This window comes from Pteropus vampyrus, unplaced genomic scaffold, assembly GCF_000151845.1.
Source record: "Pteropus vampyrus isolate Shadow unplaced genomic scaffold, Pvam_2.0 Scaffold8, whole genome shotgun sequence".
NCBI classification, from domain to species: domain Eukaryota; kingdom Metazoa; phylum Chordata; class Mammalia; order Chiroptera; family Pteropodidae; genus Pteropus; species Pteropus vampyrus.
This window is the reverse complement of record NW_011888789.1, coordinates 9241716-9255108: the sequence shown is the minus strand read 5'-3', so window position 1 is coordinate 9255108 and position 13393 is coordinate 9241716.

The following is a 13393-nucleotide window of genomic DNA, read 5'->3' as shown; positions in this document are numbered from 1 at the left end:
CTTTAAGAAGTCCGGTGACTCAGAAATTTTCACTAACCCAGCTGTGGTTTTCTAAAAATACTGGGCTTGTGACATTAAGCCTAAACACACTACCTCATCCAAAAATCCTTCCTTAATTTCCCAATAGAGTTATGGTCTTTTTTTCTATGCTCTTATTTTAATTATTTAAAATTTTACAACTTTATTGAATTTCAATTAAAGCGAATCAAATTGCACACAGGTGAAAGGTTCAGTTTTATGTGTTTTGACTTATCGTGAATGTAGAATGTGAAACCATTACTACAATAAAGACAATGAACATTACCATTGTCCCTAATTTTTTAATTTTTTGTAATTTATTCCTTCATTCACCCTCAATCCTAGACAAACAGGTGGGCACACATTCTGCCACAGTATATACTCTTTTTAAATCTGGATCATTTTACACAGCATAAATATTTTGACATTCATCTATATTTTGTAAGTATAGATGTTTTATTTTTCCTTTCTATTGTTGAGTGGTATTCCTTTGAAGTATGGATGTAGTTCAATTTGTTTTTCTATTTACTTGTTGGTGGACATTTGGATAGTTTCTATTTGGAGGCTACTATAAATAAAGCTGCTAAGAACATTCATGCGCAAGTCTTTGTGTGGACATATGCATTCATTTCTCTTGGGCAGGTACCTAGAAGTGGCATGACTGAGTTAATTAATAAGTATTTAACATTTTAAGAGACTGCCAAACTATTTTTTGAAGTGGTTATAGCCACTTCATTTTCACAAGTATCGTATAACATTTCTATTTGCTTGAGATTCTCACCAACACTTGGTATGGTCATTCGTTTTAATTTTATTCATTCTAATATCTTCATAGAGTTGTTTTACTTTGGTTATAATTTGGTGACTAACAATATTGAGCATCATTTTAGGTGCTAATTAAGCTTTTTTTGTGAGATATCTGATCATTTCTTTTACTCATTTTCTTATTATATTGTTTGTTTTCTTATTTTTGAGTCGTAAAGTTTCTTTATATATTCTGGTTGAAAGTTCTTTGTCTGATGTGTGTTATAAATATTATTTTTCCCCAAACTGTGGCTTGTTTTTGTTTCCTTAATAGTGTCTTTCAAATAGCAAAGATTTTTTTTTTAAATTTTGATGACATTCATGCTTTTGTGTTCTAAGAATCTGATGCCCAGCCCAAAGTTGCAAAAATTGTCTCCTGTGTTTTCTCTGAGATAGTATGATTTATTTTAAGTATGTTTTTAAGTATGCGGTTAAGTAAATTAATCAATGTTAATTTTTTCTCTTTATGGATATTCAGTTGATCCAGCAACTATTGTTGAAAAGACATTCATTTTCCCACTGAATTACCTTGCTATCTTTGTTGAAAATCAAAAATCTACATGTGTCTAAGTCTATTTCGTCACTCATTATTCAGTTCCGTTGATGCATGTGCTTGATGTTTTACTAATATTAAACTATCTTGATTACTGTCTTGAAATCAGGTAGAGTAAATCCTCTGAGTTGTTTTTGTTTTTAAATTTTTTACTGGTTATTCTAATTTCTTTGCATTTCCCTGTTAATAATCTTATCAATTTCTATTAAAAGGAAGTACTGCTGGAGTTTTTATTGGATTATTTCGAATCCATAGATCAGCTTTGGGAAAGTTGCTGTCTTAACAATATCTGGTCTTCCAGTCCCTGAGCACAGTACATCTTTTAATTTATTTTTAAAATTATTCTCATTTTTTCAGTGTAGAGATCTTGGACACATTTTATTATGTTAAATATTAAGTATTTTATAGTTTTGGAGCTACTATCAATGCAATTATTTTTAAATCTTATTTTCAAGTGTTTACTGCTAATCTATGAGAATACATTTGGCACTTCAATATAAGTCTTGTATTCTCAAAACTTTGTTAAATTTATGTATTAGTTCTAGTAGTTTTGTAGGTTTCTTGGGATTTTCTACATAAGAAATATATCATCTAGAAACAATAAATATTTATTTCTTTTCCAAAATTTATTCCTTTTATTTCATCTGACTGCTTATTGCAATGGCTAGGACCTATAGTACAGTGCTGAATAGAAGTAGTAAAAGTGGTCTATCCTATCTTGTTTTTAATATTTGGGGGAAAGCAATGCAGTCTTTCATTGTTAACTGTGATGTTAAAATTTGTTATGGTGACTTTTTCAGTCTGAAGAATTTTCTCACTACTTCTAGTTTGTTGAGCATTTTAAATATTCTGTGTTGAATTGTTTCCAATTCTTTTTCCAAATCTATTGGAATAACTGTATGCTTTTTCTCCTACATTCTGTTAAGAGGATAATTTACATTCATTACTTTTTTTCACATGTAATATTAAATTTGTATTACTCGAATAAAATCATACTTAGCCATACAGTAATATCCTTTTTCCACATTGTTAAATTTGGCTTATTATTTTTAAGATATTTACATCTACATCCATGAGAAATATTGGTATGTAATTTTCTTTTTTGAGTTGTTTTCTAGGATATTGAAATTAGAGTTATGTAAGCCTAATAACATGATTATTTGAGTAGTATTTCTTCTAATTTCTGCAAAATGTTTCTGTAGGATTGGAGTTATTTCTTTATTAAATATTTGATAGAATTCTCTAGCAAAGACATATGGGTCTAGAGTTTTCTTTTGGGCAAGATATATGACATAAATTCTAATTATTTAATAGAAACAAAGATATTCAGGTTTATTTTGATTTTACTTTTTTTCCTTGTGCCAATCTGACAACTTATGTTTTTCCAGAGTTTGTTCATTTCATCTGTTATGTTTGTTTACATAAAGCTGTTCATGGTGTTATTATTCTTTTAATACCTGTAAGATCTGTAGTGATAATTTCTTTTCCATTCTGGTTAATGGTGGTTTATGTTCTTTCTCTTTATTTTTAGAAAATCTAGCTAGGTATTGCGTTTCATTGATCTTACGAAAGATCTTATCAACTGCTAATTATACTATTAAAATTTTAACTTTTCTATTTTATTTATTTTTCTCTCTTGGTTTTATTATTTCTTCTATTCTGTTTACTCTGATTATACTTTGTTTTTTTTTTCCCCCTTTCTTTTCAAGTTGGAAACCTAAGTCATTGATTTTAGATCTATCTTCTAATTTTCACACTTATAGCTATAAATTTGTCTCTTAGTCTCGCTTTAGCTGTATCACATAAGTTTTGAAGTTTTTTCCTTGTTGTTCATTTTGAAATATTTTCTAATTTTTTTTGTCATTTTGTCTCTTTTCCATAAATTTAGAATCGCAATGTTTAATTTCTAGATATTTGGAGCTTTTCTAGATATCTGACTGTTAATATTTCTCATTTTAATCACATATTGGTCAGAGAACATACTGAATATTTTTAAATTCATAAGACATTTTATGATCTAGCTTATGGTCTCTCAGGGCAAATGTGTCATGTGCATGTGAAAGAAAAATATTTTTAACAGTTGTTTGAGGCAGTGTTCTATAAATTCAATTAGATCACATTGCTTGATAGTGTTGCTCAGATCTTCTAGTTATTTGCTGATATCTTTCTAGTTGTTTTATAAGTTACTTGAAGGAGGAGTTTTTTAAATCCCCTAAGTTTATGAATATGGGTTCTTTTTTCTCCTTTGAATCTTGTTAATTGCGCTTTATCTACATATATATTTACAATTTTTATATTTTCTCGACGAATTATCTGAGCTTGTATGCTAGTCTAGTCTAACAAGTTTAAGTTGTTTTTATCTGGCTCCACTACCCATAGAATATGTCCTCTGCTCATGTAATTCCAAATGGCTCAACAATATATCCATATTCCAAACAGAAGGAAGAGGAAACAGATGAAGAGTAGGGCATGTTCCTTTCTTTTTAGGGCATGCAGAAAGTTGTCGCATTGCTTACATTCATATCTTATTTTCCAGAGCAACACACATCAGCTGCAAGAGAAAGCATAGCATATATTTGAGCAATCATGTGGTCCACTAAAAACAGTCCTCTATTATCTGGGGGGAAGAAAATAATATATTTTGGAATAGAATAATATAATAATTAGCTTTCTCCTTTATAAAGAGTTAAGTAATCTGATTGAGATTTAGAAAGGTGTTATGTGAATGCATATTTCAAACTTTACTATATGTCAGTTTTTTATGATTCCTTTCAAGTTTTGTGATGCAGAGATTATGTAAATGTTTTCCTTTATATTATTCTAAAATTTAATAAGTGGGATCTCTATGAGGTTAGAAACAATTTTTTGATGTTTGTTTTGTGCTATTTTTGTTATCCTGTAAATCTCTAGAAACTCACATGACATCAGGCACATATAAAATTCTCAATATGTATCTGGTGAATAACAGAATGGATAAATTGATGAACAGGGAGCTACTCTATATTTAGATGAGACTTTTTTCTCTCTAACAGCCTGATTTCAATACAATCAATGTGAAGATACTAAATTATTTTAGTTCATTCATTCATTAATTCCACAAACATTTATTGATAACTAGTTTCCAAGTAGATACCAGACAGACATGGTCACTGCACTTATGTTAATCATAATCTGCTGGAAAATATTTACAGAAGAGGGATAGTTAGAAGCTAGGTGATTATGGAAAAGGGAAAGCATTTGGTATTATTGTAGGTAAAAATATTTGAATATTAACCTTTGCAAATGTGAAATTCATCAGCCAGTGCTGAATTTTCTGTGCTCTTTAAGTGAAACAGGTAATATTCACTAAAGTAATCTTGATATTGGTTGACTGCCTAATAAGAAGTTTAAGAAAAATTAATACTTCCTAGAATTTACTGCATATTTCCAGTATTTTATGTTCCACTTATCTTTAGCCCCTTCTTCCTTAAAAAAAAAATATATATATATATTTATATATATATAAAAATATATATAAATGCATATATATATGCCTCCTGAAGAATGTTCAGACATTCTTTAAGTCCCCAGTGGTTAATAAAACCTCAGGTGTCACTTTATAGCAGCTTTTATGCCTTAATCAAGAATACCTGACCTCCTATGTAGATTAATATTTTCAAGATAGTCTGTAACACCTTTTTTCTCAATAAGATCTTAATATTGGCTTCCAAAATCTATTTTTCAAAGGATAGTTTCTGATTAATGTTGGAGAAGAAAAAGAAAATCTGACCATTAAGGTAGAATATGAAGTCAGAAACCATTTCCTAGATAAGCCTTATTAACTAGAGGCAAGATTAATGGTCAACCTCATTCTAAAGGTTTTCGTACCTCTGAGTAGTTGAGCTACTTTATACAAGCAAATTATAAACAGCATTTGGCTCTAGGGAAATCTAAATATCCAAAAAGCAAAAGTTCCATGTTGTTTTTTTCTTTGAAAATCTCTATACCCAAAAGCCATAAAACTCTTGACACAAGGAATGATTATCTACTTTGAAACTGTTGCCTTCATACAAAAGACTCTGGTCTGCAGTACGTGAACCATTCATGTAACACTCTGAGGATGACTTTATTGTCAATCCAGAGTCAGACTTGAATGAGTCACCCTTAGACCTTACCTTCAACATGAATATTTCTGAAATGTACAGTTTTAGGGTTGTAGAATGAATGTTCTCCTAAGTTGGCATAATGTGTTTCAGATAAAGCATCAAATAGTGCATAATACCTTTATGAGGTCAACTGAAAATTTTTGGAATGACCACAAAGTAACACAAAACATGATCAACAATTTATAACATAAATTGGCTCTGAAGAACTAAAAATCCAAGTATTCTGAGAAATATTTTCATAAAATTAATTATAACTCTTTTTCCTACCTCAGGGACATGATACCATTATAGATTTCATTAGTTTTTCTCATACAAAACGAGGCACTTTATTCTCAGTACTTACCAGAGCTGAAGTAGCCATCATTGTTCTGCAGGAAATCTTCAGGCTTCATATGAAATGACATTATTTTAAATGTTAGACCCTAATTTTCTTTTGTTTATTGTAGAAGTCTACAATAACCAGAGGCACATATACATTGCTAATTATCTAAAAATTTAAGAACAAAAGCACATATCTCATAGGACTTAAGATAATTCCTAAAATGCTATACTTCATAACAAGAAGATATGAATCATCTTGCAGTTCCCTGCCGTGTTCTGCTACAACACCCTAGGCTCTGTTACTACCTCAGATTTCATATTCTTTTTCGGTAAATACAACTTTTATTCCTAGGACTTCCCACTGTCCATAGCTGTCCTCCAAGTGCTTGAGTCATTGAACAGTCCATTGAAAGAGAATGGGAGACAAATTTAGAAGCTGGATCCTGTTTCCCATAGGTCAAAAGTTTGTTCTATGGGATAGTAATTCCCCCATACTTCCTGACTGCACATGCATTGGTGCAGAGCCGCCCTGTGACATCACATGCTTTATCATCAACACCGATGGGCTGGTGTGGCTAGAGATAAAAGGTACGTGACAGATATGCAGCAAAGGGCTTTTGGATTGTGCCCACATGATATAGTTTGGAGTCCACATAAAGTAGATCATCACAGTGTTGCCTGGAGTTAGTAAAGATGGCCAAAGGGTTTAAGGTATGTGAGGAGAAGATTTAAAATAAAGTGTAAATAATATCTGCTATGACAAGTGAGTTTCATCACGTGAGATGCTCTTGCTCACTCCAGTTCACTATAGCTACTTCTGGAGACTGAGACCAATCCAGACACTTGCTAGTCAGTTTCAATGGCTCAAATAATTGAGCCATTCTGCACCTGTATAACTCTCCCTGCATGGTGGTTGGTTATCAATGTTACTGCATTATCTGAGAGAGGGAAAAAAAATATACAAAGAGGTGTATCAGTAAAGGTTATGCATATTTAAAGCACTCCCAGGTGAGAGAGAAATGCAAGCTGTGGATCAAATAAAATGCAGCAGCAATCACACTATGACTGTTCAGCAGAATTAATCTGGATCAAACCACAGAAAATTGTTGCCAATGCCTAGCTCCCCTCCGCTGTTCTCAACCTTTGCTCTCTCCCTTCAGCTTTGTAATTGCTCTCTCAAAAAGTCTCCCTGTTGCTTATCTTACTGACATTGTTACCCATCCATTCCACCAAATTCTTAGAATGTTCTTTTACATTGACTTAACATTCTCATGACCACTTCATAATGTTCCCTCCCCACTCTCTTTCTTCCATCTTGCACTGAATTGTCAATATTAACCAGCTGAAGATAGAATGTGGAAAGTCATACTAAAAAGGAGCCAGCATATTATTTTCATGATTGGTTGCATTTGTTGTTTCTTCTGCCATTATAAATAAAGGTACAAAATCTAGAGCAGTCATATGTGGCTATTTATGTTCAAATGTGAGTGGTATAATAGCTCATGTATGTGCTGTGGTATCTTTCCAAGATCTCTCTCTTAAAATTCTGGGATAGTTAGCATCATTTCTGCACATTTTCTTTGAATCGAATATTTAAATAGGGTAAATATGGCCATTCTTTTCCTCTACTTGGAGCTGGCAGAACAAATAAGACCCTCCAAATTTATATGCCCAATTACTTTTAGGTTAACAAGCTCTGAAGTGCTGTGGAAATGCTCCCCTAGAGTTTCATCATGGGTTAATAGAGAATCACCCAGCCTTTCTTCAGGACTATTAGAATAATAAACACTAGGCAGTTCAATCAATTAGATATTTCAACAGGACCATCACTCAAGTGGACAAGTAATTGAGATCATTCCCCAAGGAAATTTGGGCTCAACAATCTCTGCTCTTTGCCAAAACCTGGGTGAGAGACAGTTAAGAATGATTCTTCCAAGGATACAAGTAGGAGCCTATGGGAGAGGCTCTCACAGTGCTTATCTTGGGGAAATTGTGTAAGAAGTACCAGGAGCAAGGGCCTGATACTGGCAATGGGGATGTCTACCCTTTTTTTTCTCATAGACAAAGTCGTAATCAACACAGACTTCTTCTCTGAAGAGGAAGAGAATACAGTAAAACTTCACTGTTTAAGAGTGAGTGTGGGTAGATGTGTATGGAGGGGCAGATTTAAATATGCAAAAAAAAAAAAACAACCCTTGAACCTTAGAATATTTTCAAGGCAGTTTTGTAGCTTCAAATGTACATTGTAGATGGAAATAAAGAAGCAAATCGTATTCTAATAGAGTTCTTTAGATATCCTGTTTTTTCACACATACATAAGGATGATTTATAGGTACTGTGTCAATTAATTGTTTATAAATGGTTCTTCTCAACTGCTAGAAGGCTCTTGAAAACAATTGTTTAAGTGTTTTAAATATCTTTCCAGCACATTTATTTATACCATGAGTTATTTAGAAAACATTTTCTCTATTGCTAGCATAAAGACAGAATTCAGTCCAGTTCTAATCAAAATTATCACAAATTTTTATTGATGTCGTCTGGTATTATTTGGTGCTGGATGACTGGTATTCTGCAAACTTAGTTGCCATTATAACAAAGCAGTTTCTTTCATAGTAATGATTTTTTTATTTCTAAAGGACAGAAATGTTCGGGAAAACCATCCAAAACAGAGTGGAGTGTTTTGACATTTCCAATCCTAAAACAGAGATTTTTTTTTTTCCAAATGTTTATTGTAAGGTCACATTTTAAAATAAAGACCAGAACTGGGGTGTGTGTGTGTGTGTGTGTGTGTGTGTGTGTGTGTGTGTGCATAGACAGGCCAACTCTTTTTCTGGTTCTTCTTATAAATAACAAGGTCATTGGCAATTGTGCATTTGTACATGAGCAAAACTTCATAAACGAGGGTAATAGTGGTACAGCAGATCAGAGTTTTTAATCTTTTACTAACATTTCTATTGACCTAGCTTGATGTTTTGATGTGTACGAATATACACACACCTACACACACACACACACACACACACACACACACACACACTTTTTCAACATTTCAATACCGAAAGAGATCAAATAAGACAAAAAGAATGTTTTCCCTTGGGGATGGAAAATAAGATAATATTCTCATTTTACTAAAGAAGAAAAGGATTTAGAAAGATTGTGCATTGCTAAGGTATTGTGCTTTTAGACAAGAATTCCAAAATAAAAAGAAAATGTTGCTAAGCCTTCCAGAAAGCAATGAGACCATTATTTATTTTTTTCCTTAACAGTTATTTGTTAAGCACTTACCATGTGCCTGTTTTCTAGGTGCTGAGGATATATTAGTGGAGAAAATAATGTCCTTGCCATTATGACGCTCACGTTCAAGTACCTATTTATCCTTTCATGACCTTTTAACTTCCTACTTACGATAACATATTATGTTTATATACCTCTTTGTAGTTTGCAATACATTCTCACATGCATTGTTTCTTTTTGATTATCCTAAGCATCATATGAATTAGACATTACCTTGCTAGCTCCAAAAATAGGTAGCAAACTGAGGCTCTGTGAGGTTAAATGATTCATACAATGTTACCCAGTTAGTTCTGAGAGCCAGGACTCCACCGAGGATTTCTGATTCCACATTTGGGATCTTCCAACTACACAAAAGAGAATTGCTATCTCTTCACAGAATGAAGAGAAACACACTTGGTGGTTATTTATTTTTTAATCTCACCTCATCCTGTATTGAATTTTGCACTTGAACACGCCAGCTTCTATTCTACATCTAACAATCCATTTGCTTTTCTGAACCTACCACCTTCCAGTCCTCTATCCAAAATTTCAAAAATGGGACAGCTATCTAAGTTCTCTTTCTATCTGGGCCCAATTTTTCCACCATAATTATTTCCTCTTGGAATGAGTACTTATCCATACAGAAATGCCTTAAGTTCTCAATTATTCAAGAGAAACCTCTTTAACACTAGGATGTCAGCAGACATTCTTCCTATCAAAACTCAAGGGTCCCAAATGGTGACATTATGTTTCCATGTTAAAAGGGACTTAAAATAATGTCTAAAGAGATTCTTTTGAGAAGACAACCTTGGTGCTTGTATTTTAAAGCTAGCATTTCCACAGTAACACTGACATTATGAATACAGGATGGAAGTTTCACTTTATTGCTTAAGGCTGTTATTTGAAGCTATCCCAGATTTAATATATCTGGAATCCACTTTATCTCTCTGGCTTTATTATTACCACACACTAAACCTTAGCATTTATTTGGGTGGCAGGTAACATTATTCTTGCTAAGAACTAGATCCCATTCTCAAGGGTTGTGGCAGCCAAGATGACTTAAATAGTGCATTTTGGGAGCTTCTGACTTTCCTTAGCTTCTGATCCATGGATGAAAAATTAGATATATAATAGTAACATATTTAAAACCATCAGTACAATTTTGTCAAAATGGGGACATGTTGATAAGTAGAAACTTTAAAAAAAAGTATTTTTAGAAGAAAATATAGTGAAAATTTACCTTTGTCCCGTTTGGAGCATTTTCTGTGTTCTCTTCTTTTAAAACTCAGTAGCAGTTTTCCTAGGGTCCCTGAAATGGGACCCAAGAGTGACACAGTTGAACAGCCCCCACTTGATTACAGCATGTTCTTTTTATGTTAAATGGCTGACAATGCCACTAAGCATTGTGCCTTGTGTTATGAGCACAGCTGGATCTGCAGCTAAAATGTGGTGTCCCTGGGCAGCCGGGTAATTTCATCCTAAACCCAGGCAACTAAACAATAACTAATAATGTGGCCATGGTTTGATCTGCCTTGAATAAAAGACCGGGGTTGTTTACTTTACAATGGAACACGCAGCAAGATTCTAATACTCTTTCTTAACCAAATCCTCCCCTCCAGCTTTCCCAACTGTGGAAGAAAAACAAGGGCGAAGCTTTTTTCCACAGGAGAGCGGTCTGGAAATAATTTTGAATTTTTAAATGTCCTACGATTAGGAAAGGGAGGTGACACGAATTATCCATCTATCAGTGGTATGTTTGTATATTTTATATTTTAATTTTTTGTGGCATAAGAATTTCTATAACCCCATGACATATTCTCTAGGAATAATGAGTGGACAAGTCTACCTGGAAATAACTGTATTCTCAAGAGCTCTCACTTCAGGAGGCAAAAAGCTTAACTTAGAATGCTTGATAGCAACACGTTTATAGCAAATCATTTATCGGGCTCTAAGAATCAGATGACAAAATAGGACCTGGGAGTATATATCATCGTCACACCGATTCATACGTTGCTTTCTTCCAGTATCTAATTAGATCCTCCTAACAGATTTTTTTTCATAGAGTCTCAACTTTAGGCAGAGACCTAAAATTTGGAATTTTGTCACTATCGCGAGAACTGTAAGAAAGCATATATAAATCTGAAAGTTACAGAATTGGGTAGCAGATACAATAATATTGACATTATATATAAAGCAGTCGTATAGTGGTTAGGAGCACGGGATAAGACTTAGGCACCATGCTCTATAGCTTATAGCTATGTCATGTAAGCAAGTTACATTAACTCCACTGTGCTCCAGTTTCTCCATTTGTATAGTGAGGATAAAAAGAGTAATTAAATCATAAGGCGTTGTGAACATTAAATGTATTATTCTCTATAAAGGATTTTGAATTGTTCGTGGCACATAACAAACATCATGTCAGTGTTTGCTCTTGTGGTGGTTGTGGCTGTAGTTATATTACGATTTTTTTCTGACTTCAAGTCTTGTGTTTCGTGTTTTAAAAAATCTTAACTTAGTGTCTCCTTTCTGGTATTTTTTTTTTCTTTATCCCTCTCTTCTTTGATGGTTTTAGGACTTGTGAGTAAAGGGGAAGTAGTAAGGTTTAAGAAACTACTGAAGTAATGTTGTTGGAAAAATAACCAATAACTACATTTTAAAAAATTCTCTGCTGCATATTGCCAAGATTTCCACTCAAGATGAACCTGTAATATTTGGTAGTAATGTACAGGTGTCTTTGTATGGCAACTGGACAGCTCTCTGATGCTGGCAGTCTTCATGACCTCCTATGACCTCCAAGGAGGAATGTACATGCCACATAATCTTGGACTATGTCCCCTTATCCCTATAATAAAACCCTTGCCTCTCTTTCTCTTTCAATCTTTCTCTCCCTACCAGCATGTTATTCCACCCCCACAGCCCCCAATTACCCATATACTGGCTATACAACATGCACTCTTCTCTGAGCTTATAGGAAATTTCAAATGTTATCATGTGACATTTGGGTGCAGCAGGAAACTCAAGGCTGTGAGTGGGCATCCTATGCTTCTAATGCCTTTCATAGGTATTTATTACATTTCTTGAAATGATCAGTATCACACAGTTTTTCTCATTTCTCATATGCCTCAACTTCAAAGGAAGAGTTCTGTTAACGCATCAGCCTCATCTCCCAGCTTAGTACTTGAATAAGATTGGAGAAGACCACAAAAGCAGACCTGTTGTGAAGTAATTCAGATTCTTCCAGTTTTGCTCTCTCTTTTTCTCTCACTTGAAGAGTTCTAGTGTGTAGGGGCTTGGTGAAAGGAATGGAGAAATGATTTTCTGTAACACCTAAATCTTTTCTTTTTCTCACATAGCTTAATCTTTAGCTCTTAAATTTAGACATTAGAATCCTTATTCTCCAGCATGGGTCTGACAAATTTTTCTGAGGTTAACATCGGCCCATGTTGTGTAGCCAACATATGGGTAATTGGGGGCAGTGGGGGTGGAATAACATGCTGGTTAGTGAATCAAATTTTATTCTGCCTCAAAGTAATTGATGAAATTAACATAAAATAGAGTAGGAAAGAATTGGCATACTTACTTTCTTAGCCGTGGCACAAATATTTCTAACAAATGTACTAGGCCCCAGAAATATCTATCTTAATAATAATTCAAAGATCTTTAAAAAGTTATACCCAGCTTTAAAGTCCTAGTATACATATTCATCATATGGATAGAATGTGATTTAAAAGTAATAATACCAACAAAAGGGATAATTGTGCCAAGTTTTTGAGCATTCTCTCTGCAGCCCTATATGCAGGCACTAATATTTCCATTTTACTGATGAAGGAGGAAGCTCAATGGTGTTATAATTTGTACAAGTTTCCACAGCTAATGAGAAGAGCCAGAATTTGAACAAAGGTCTGCTTGACTCCAAAAGCTCTTTCTAATATCATACACTGCCTCTCATTAGAAAAGCCAAACTCTTTACCCTTAGTCAGAGGATGAGAGAAATTATTTACTCTGACTCTGCTCTACCTAGGTCAAAACCATTTCCTGTGGATTATTCCACATTAGGAATAATTAACTTACTTGCTTTCTTCATTCAAAATTCCTGTTTATAAAGAGCTTTCAGAAGGTACAAGTTATTGGAAGAGTAGAAAGCAGGGAAGTCAACAATTATTTTGACTCTTTTCTGTAAACCTTTCTCAAATTTTGAGTATCTTGAGCAGGTCTGCGGAGGAAGTGAGTTTTAAATTAATTTTCTCCTGGCAGCTTGTATCTGTGATAAATGGAAGAA